We start from the raw sequence: 9,212 nt of genomic DNA, 5'->3' as shown, positions 1-9,212 counted from the left end.
TGGATTATTAGGATTTTACTTGATAAAATACAAACAATCTCCCATGTTACAAAGCAACACTCAGGGTGACATCAGAGTTCTCATTAGCAACACGGGTACTAACACACAAATTCTTTGGCAACATGATTTTGTGTGCGTGTGTGTGTGTGTGTGTGTGTGTGTGTACAAGGGATTGAACCCAGGGCCTTGAGTATGCTCAACAAATACTTTGCCACAAGCTACACCCTAGCCAGACATAACATGATTATGAACTAGAAAAAGACAAATTGTACTCAGAAAAAGACAATTAAGTGTGAATGTGGGATAGGACCATTTTTAGATACACAAGGATTTGATTCATTTACCTCCCACATGCTCATTTGGGGGAAGTTCCTTGAAAAACTAAGAAAGGGGAAGACCAGTGATCCAGGAAACAGCAAACAAACCCAAAAAGCCAGAAAAGGAAGTTTCTCTTTGATTTGCTGTTTAGCAAGACTAATGAGAAATCTGTAGAGATTGGAGGAGACTGTGATGCCACGGGAGGTAAGAAAGGGTACCTAAAGGAGAGGGATGGCAACAAGTGATAGAATAAACAATAAAATGAAAAATCTGGGAGTGGGGGGGAGGAAGGAAAATAGAAAAATCCCACAATTAGAAAAGGAAGTGAAAGCACCGTGTGCCCAAGTTCCCAAGAGAGACCTGCCCTCTAGTGGTCCAAGTTCAGTGTTGAGTGGAGTGAGTGGCCGTCAAGTTCAAGTGTCTGCACAGATTAAGGGAGACCTTCAAAGCTACACTCCAATGTGTACCTGTGGTCTAAAGAGGCCCAGAGAACCATAACTGGTTCTTGAAGAACAGAACGAAACGTTAAGGCAGCTTTGGAGTAAACACCAGCCTGCGGTGGGAGAGACAGGAAGCTGAAGGATGCACCTGTTGCAATTTTCCAGGCCCAAGGAGGAGGAGGATAGCCCCACACTAGGGAAGGAGAAGAGAACCATCAGGAAGGCACTCAAAGCAGGACTCTGCAGGACTCAGGTACAAGGACTGGATACATGGGTGGGGAGGGTTCCAAGGCTTTGGGGTGTTTAGACAAGAAAATGATGAGGGTGTTGATCTGGTCCTGCTGTTTAATTATTACTCACCTACTTCCCCTCCTCCTGGCCCTTGGCCACCTCCTTTTCCTCTTCCTTCCCACCAGGTTGATTTTAAGCTCCGTGTTGGCAGAGGTGAAAGTGTGTGTTGGTCTCCTTGACAGGAATTCTGGGGCCCCTGGCAGCAGGCACTCAGATAATGCTGTGGTTGCTGCTACTGCTGCTGCCGCTTCAATACTGTAAAGGTTATTTTATGCTTTGGGGCATAAAATAATGATGATGGAAATAGAGATTAGTGAGATGCCAGCTGCTATCAAGAGTTGGAAGAAACTACCTTTTGAAATTATTGTCATTACTTTTTCTTTGGTGAAAGGCCTTACTTTATTTGTCCTTTCTTTAACATTCTTTAGTTATCCCTGTCAATACCTATGTAGAATTAGAACCATGCAGTATTGGGAGATCTGACTGTCGTCAAGGAAATCACTTCTAAATTCTTCTTTTAAAATCTTGTTTGATTGAAAACTGACTCTTTCTTAGGTTTTAGAGCTATTTAAATCCACTCTGGCCAAGGAGTCTGAGTGTTCTGCATGTTGTTTGTTCATGTGTCTGAAGGGGGAAAAATGTTATTTTCAAAGAAAGCACTAGATGGCACTTGTGATGTATTCAATCAAGGATCTGTTGCCTCGGATTCTTTTTAGAAAAGGGAAAAATGCAATAAATATTAAAATGGAAAAATCATCATTACAATAATGAAGATCAGTTTCCTATGATTGAGTTTACTATGTTCATATGTATGAGCAATATCTTTATGCAGTGTTTGCATTTAAACCTGGGCTTTGCTTTATAAAAACCATAAGAGGGGAGCTAACATCTCTATAATATATGAAAACCCAATATTACTAAAATAATAAAAGAGAAAATAATATTTGATTTATACTTAGATTGACCAGTGGTGTTTTTAAAATAACTGTTCTATTCCACTTGGAATATTTCAATTTGTAAAAACAGATTACAAAATCTATGTTCCAAGGCCCATCTATCATGTAAAGAAAAATAAGTAATTGTTCATTTAAAATAAAGCACTACTGCTTAAAGTCTTTATAAGTAATATTAATAGTAAGGAAAGAAGGGAGAACAGAAGTAAGGAAAGGAAATAAAAATTAAAGCAAGTGTCTCAGGAGTTTCACAATCTTTAACGAAATAACACTCATGACTTTAAGCAAATACATTGTCTTTTCTGTTAGTTGGTTAGTCGGGTCTCTTTTCACATGTTGCATAATAATCTCATGAAGCCACTTTAATGTAGAGAGATTGTAAACTTTTAATAGAAATGCAGGTTGAGCTGGTCCTATTTAAAGTAGAAAATATTGTTGCCAAATACCATGGCAACTGTAGCCTGAGGACCCTCTCACATCAGTGCATCTTTCCTCTACCTATTGCCCTGCCTTGTCAGTAACCATTTTATAGATTAGTTTCCTTATGGTTCTATTTCGCTTTCTGTCCTTATTCCCCCTTTGTCTCAGTTTTGTTCCTTATTTCAAATGTACTTTTTCTTCCTGTATCTTTGTAGGATAATTCAACACAATGAAATTCTTGGGGAACAAGATGGGTTATAAATAAATTAATAATAATGCGAATATGCTGTCTTGTAATTACACTAATTTATGGGTTTGGGATGAAATTGACATTTTGAAGGTAGTATCTCTTGTAGTAGTAAACTCAGCATGTCAGAACTCACAGCTGAATATGCAAAACAGCGACAGTGCTGAACAAAATCTGGGATCTGTGGAACAGTCAGTTTCTTAAGATGCAAATGATAGGACAATTCTGGCTAACCAAACCAAAGCAGATTTCAACAGAGAGCTAACCAGGAAGTCTTGGGATAGATGGAAGGCAGGAGGGACAATACCGGACACAAGACAGGAATGAGGTCAGTTCCTGGAGTACATATAGCAAGAACCACTTCAGGATCTTGTCTGGGTGCTGCTGTTCCAATGTATGCATTCCAGTTTTTTTCCCAACCTGTGTGTCTCTACTCAAGATGAAGAGTTCCAAGCAGCTAGACTGCCTAATGTGTTCTGTGCACTCATAGATCTATGGAACCTTGAAAGTTTGCAAAGTATAAAGTAATACAGTTTGGAAAAAAAAAGAAAACATTCCAGAAGTCTAGTTGTCTTACCTTGGGTCACATGTGGCTCCTTGGTTTCAATGGGATGAGATATATTGATTTACACCCCTAACAAGACTGCCCACAAAGGGTAAGAGGAAATTGAGTGTTCCTAGGAAGGGAGAATGGTTGCTGGCTGACCCCCCCCAAAAAAAATCAACCATGTGTATTACTAGGTGAGTGCTCTACCACTGAGCCACATCCCCAGCCCAACCATGTGTATTACTACTATAGCAAGAACAGACTGAGTTTCTGTATTGCACTGTAAAGCTCTATATGTGATTGAGTAGTGCCCCTCCCACCTCAAATGCAAAACCTCAGTAGGTGGCCTTATTTGGAAATAGAATTATTACATGTAATTAGTTATGGTTCAAGATAAGATCTCACTGGATTAGGGTGGAGTGTAAATCTGATAAGTATCCTTATAAAAGACAAAACAGGACACCCACAAAGACACACAGAGAAGAAGGAGATATGTAGATGGAGGCAGAGATTAGAGTGATACATCTACAAGCCAAGAGATCTGTGGAACAAGGAATGCTGGCAGCCACCAGAAGCTAAGAGAGAGGCATGGAATGTTTTCTCCCTCAGAGCATCCAGAAGTAACTTACCTTGTCCACACTTTCATTTTGGACTTCTGGCCTTCTAAGTGGTGAGAGAATACTTATCTGTTGTTTTAGGCCATTCTGTTTGTACTTTTTTTATGGTAGCCTTTGGAAACTAATACAACTCCTAAGAGCAATTTCTTTATTGCAGAACCCTAAGAGGTAAGATTATGGAAGTGAACGCTTATACCTTAGTATGTTTTATGTTATTATAACAAAATATACCTGTCACTTGATACTTTACAAATTAAAGAGGTTGATTTGGCTCTTGAATCTGGTGCCTGGAAGGTCCAAAGAGCAAGATGCTAGTATCTGGTGAGGACACCCACCAGCCTCACCCCCAGCCTATATCACAACATGGTGAATATGTAGAAAGGGAAAGAGCTGCATGCAGAAGGGCCAGTCTTGTGGGGTGGCCTCACTTTATAGCAACCTGTTCTGGAGAGACTTATTCAGTCACATGAGACCCAACCCACTCCTGCAGATGGTATTAATCCATCATGAGTGGTCATAAGGGTAAAACCCCTCTGGGTAACAAGCTTACAGCATAAGAACTTTTTTGGAAAAATATCACATCCAAATTATAGCACTTAGTGAATATATATATAGTGTTTGTGTGTGTGTGCGCGGGCACGCACATGCATGCACTGCACTGAAGACTGAATCCAAGGCCTCATCCTTGCTAGGCAAGCACTTTTACCACTGAGGTATATCCCCAAACCCAGCAAATGTGTTTTTATAACATTGAATGAACGTTTCCTTAATGTATGAATGCTTTAGTGTATTTATTCCATAAGAGCCTCTATGCACTGGCATCTTTGAGGACCCGGAAAGACAGTGCGAACAATTTAGACTGAGTCACTGCTCATCACAGAGCTCACATTCAGAGGGGAAGCCACAAACAAGACATATCAGGATTGAGATCAAGGCTATGAAGAAAGCGAAACTAGATGATGTGATTTAGTGATGGACCGGGAGCAAAGAGCCAGTTTAGATTGGGTGGAGAGACAAGGAAGAGAGAGCTAAAATCTGAATCATTAGAAGTAGCATTCATGACCTGGGGTAAGAGCATTCCAGGCAGAGTGACCACTGATGAGTAAAAGGAACTAAACTAGGAGACTTAGGTAGAGACAGATCACTGTCTTTTCTAAAACATAAGGAAATGAAGGATAATAAGTAGGAGAGTAACATTTTCTGATTTAAACATGTAAAGTCAATCTGATGCTGTGTAGGAAAAGGGTCAGTGGGGTGCAAGGAGAAGGAGGTGCCTGGGAGACTGCAGCCATAGGCTAGGTGAGAGTTAAGTGGAGCTAAGAGCAGAGTTTACTGGGGTTGTAGAGAAGTGGACTCATTCTACATATTGGGAGGTAGAGTTTCATGGGACTAGCAAAGTATAACTTAAGTGGCTTCTCTGGGCTTACTGTTACTTGAAATTCTATTAAGGGTGAAAAAGAAATTACCAAGTCTTATATCTAGTAACTTTGCATGTAATTAGAGATAAGATGTATACCTATGACATATTTATAAAACACACACAGACTCAACGTGCCTTCTAGCGTGACAGAGGCAATAATGTAGGAAAGAAGGCTCCAGTGTGGGTAAAGTTAATAAGGAAAGCTCCATGAACTTGAGAATGGTCTTTAAAGACTCAGAAGATTTTAAAAATCAAAAGATAAAAAAAATTTTTAAAAAAAGAAGATAAATAAAATTGAAGGAGAGCATTCCAGGTTGGATAGGGTATGAACAGAAGAGTGGAGGATTGTACAATACTTAGGGTGGGTGAATAAACTGATCTGATGGGAGTAGGGTACTAGTGTAAAGTGAAGAATGCCACCAAAGTTAGGTCAGCCAAGTAACCATAGATGACAGAGGGCTTTAAAATCTAGGACAAGTTTAGATTTGACCTTCCAAGTCAGAAGTCAGCAAACTGTTTCTGAGAGGGCCACACAGTAAATAGTTTGAGTCTTGCAGGCCATACAACAACTCAAATCTTCCTTGCAGTGTGAAGGCAGCCTTAGACAATACTTCAAAAATGAGTGTGGCTGTGTTTCATTAAAACTTTATGAAAACAGGCGGCAAACTAGTATTGGCCCTTAGGCTAGAGAGGTAGTGTCATAAAATAAAGCAGGGTTTTATTAGAATTTTTTAAGTGACCACGTACAAGCATAGTATACATTTTACAGTTACTGAGTCAGCATCTATTTCCCCATTCTCCTTCCTCATGGTTTCCAGGCTTCCAGTCAGATGTCTGCTTCTCTCACATGTGTAGGACGGAGCTGATGCACTTGCCACAGAGGAGGAATCTCCGACTGTAAATCTCTCAGGTTATCCCATCCCTCTTTCACAATGTTGGCCCCTGCATCCTAGACCTAAGCCAACTAGTGCTTTCATTTGTCAGTCACAGATGTTGGTTCATGGAGAGCAGCTGGTTTAGTTTGGCCCAGTAAGTTTACTAGGCCTTCTGGGAGAAAAGCTTTCTCACAATGTGGAGGGAGCCACCAAATGGGACTCTCTTGCTCCTTCAGGAGAGTTCTATTGGTGCATACATCACTTTCATTATTGAAATCCATCTGAGTTCCCCATTAGTTGAAATTCAAGGATTCTACTGTCACAGCAAAATAACATGGAATGGGTAAATACTGAAGGGCTCCAGATCAGAGGAAGACCAGGACTGATGTGATAAGGAACAAGGTAGTGATGAGAAGGGGCAAAGGGACACTCTGGGCCACTGAAGAGGGAGAGTTAATGTGGGCTAATCTATATTAACATGGCCAGCATTTCCACAGTGGATATATGAGACAAAGGAAAATTTTAAGGAAGACAGAGAATGAGGGAACTTGAGACTACTCACAAGGAAATACATATAAAACAGAATTGAAATGTTGAAGATGAAAGAGACACTTATTTGAAAGCTTAGCCAATACTAATTCAACAGATGATCTCACCCTGGCAACAAAAGCTCACTATAAAAGCTTCAACTAGCCTGGCCCTGGGGGCACAGGCCTGTAATCCCAGTGCCTCGGGAGGCAGAGGCAGGAGGATCCGTAGATCAAAGCCAGCATTAGCAATTTAGCAAGGTGCTAAGCAACTCAGCAAGACCCTGTCTCTAAATAAAATATAAAAAAGGGCTGGTGATGTGAGTCTGTGATTAAGTACCCTTGGGTTCAATCCTCAGTACCAAAAAAACAAACAAAAAAACTTCAACCAGAGTTCATAAAACACTATGTAAAACCGTAAAACAAACATCTGTAAAGATAGAATAACTACCTAACTTTACAGAACTTTACAGAATTTTCGGGTTATGTCTTGGCATGGAAGATGCATCACATTAAGAACAAAAAGAATTGTGATTGTGTGTGTGTGTGTGTGTGTTTTGGGATCAAACCCAGGGCTTCACACATTCTAGAAAGTGCTCTACCACTAGGCTGCATCTCCAGCTTAAGAACAAAAAGGAAGAGAGGGAGGGTGGCCAGATGGCAGATTGTGAAACTAACTAGAGGTCAGTGTAGGACTGACTGATCTATTTCAGTTACACACATTTTAATATTTTGAGTTAGGAGACATGAAGTCCATTTACATATATCTTCCGGAAGCCCCAGTAGAACAACAGGACAAGTTAGAGAAACAGCTGAGAGAGACCCAGCCCCAGTTCACACAAAATCATTGAGCCTTCTCATGTTTCAGTGATGAAAAGGTAGATGGGAACAACTGAAAGGACTAATGGAAGGGCGCCCTGTGCTTAAAAGAAATAGTATTCAAAGGACAGAGGCAACTGTGAAAAGAATGATAAAGTAGAGGATGAAGCATGGCGTTGTAAAAAGAAAGACACGGAAAGTTTTCAAAAGAAGTAATGAAGATGTTACTTCATTACTTCATAGGAAGACCATTTCTTGGGGATGCAGGGTTCAGTGGCACAAAATAATAGTGAGAAACGAATTTTGTTGGGTGTCTGTAGTATGACAAATTGAATAAGATGTCATTTTTAATTCATGTCATTTAATCATGCAATAGGGCTTTATTGTTCCTATGTTAAAGTTAAGAAAGCATTAGGTAAGGTGTAGATTCACACCTATTGCATTAGTTTCCTTAGAGAGTACCTTAAACTCATTCTGAATTTTTTTTTTCAAGAGTGAAAGGAGTAGAATTTATTTACATGAGAAGAAAAGAAGTAGAGCTCTTATTGGGTGAGAAGGAATGTGAGAGCAGTTTACCCTAAACTCATCTAATTTAAGAGTAGGGATTAACATATTTGAAAGGTCAGTATGAAAAGAGAATCCACAGGAATAAATGAACTTTGAAAGTGCCATAATGAAAACCTTTGGGGAGTAACAGGTTAAAATCATGGGAAATTTTAGTTTGTTTTAATTTTAAATTTATTCTAATTAGCTAAACATGACAGTAGAATACATTTTGACATTGTACACAAATGGAGCACTTCTCCTTCCTCTGGCTGAACATGGTGCAGAGTCACACTGGTTGTATAATCACACATATATATAGGGTAATAATGTCTGTTTTATTCCACTGTCCTTCCCATACCCAAACCCCCTCCCCTCCCCTCAGTCTCCTCTGCACAATCCAAAGTCCCTTCATTCCTGACCCCTTCCCCCATGAAGGATTAGCATCACTTATCAGAGAAAACATTTAACCTTTGGTTTTTTGGGTTTGGCTTATTTCATTTAGCATGATATTCTCCAGCTTCATCCATTTACCTGCAAATGCCATAATTTCATTCTTCTTTAAGACTGAGTAATATTCTACTGTGTATCTGTATCACATTTTTCTTTATCCATTCATCTGTTGAAGGGCATCTAGGTTGGTTCCACAATTTAGCTATTGTGAATTGAACTGCTATAAACATTGACATGGCTGCCTCACTGTCGAATGCTGACTTTAAGTCTTTGAGGTATAAACTGAGGAATGGGATAGCTAGGTCAAATAATGGTTTTATTCCAAGTTTTCTGAGGAATATCTATACTGATTTCCATAGTGGTTGCACCAATTTGCAATCCCACCAGCAACGTATGAGTGTACTTTTTTCTCATGGGAAAGTTTTAAATGTGCTAAAGCTATAAAGACAAAATATACATGGCATATAGTAAGGCTAACATGTACATTCATACTTTGAGCTCCTAAACACTTACCAATGACCGATGAAACATATAAAAGAGGAAATTTAAAAAATAAGTGGAGTCTTTTGGTTTCAGTTTTCACCTCTAAAAAGCTTGGAAATCACCACTCCATTCTAACAAGTAAAAAGCTGAATAAATTGAAAAATCAAAACTCTTCTTAGATCAATCAGAGTAGAATTACAGGTAAACTGCTACTTCCCAAATTGGAGAGACAGACAGATGGATATAGAAACAATTTACT

Source organism: Urocitellus parryii, unplaced genomic scaffold, assembly GCF_045843805.1.
Source record: "Urocitellus parryii isolate mUroPar1 unplaced genomic scaffold, mUroPar1.hap1 Scaffold_109, whole genome shotgun sequence".
In the NCBI taxonomy this organism is placed as follows: Eukaryota; Metazoa; Chordata; class Mammalia; order Rodentia; family Sciuridae; genus Urocitellus; species Urocitellus parryii.
Note: the sequence above shows the minus strand (reverse complement) of the source record.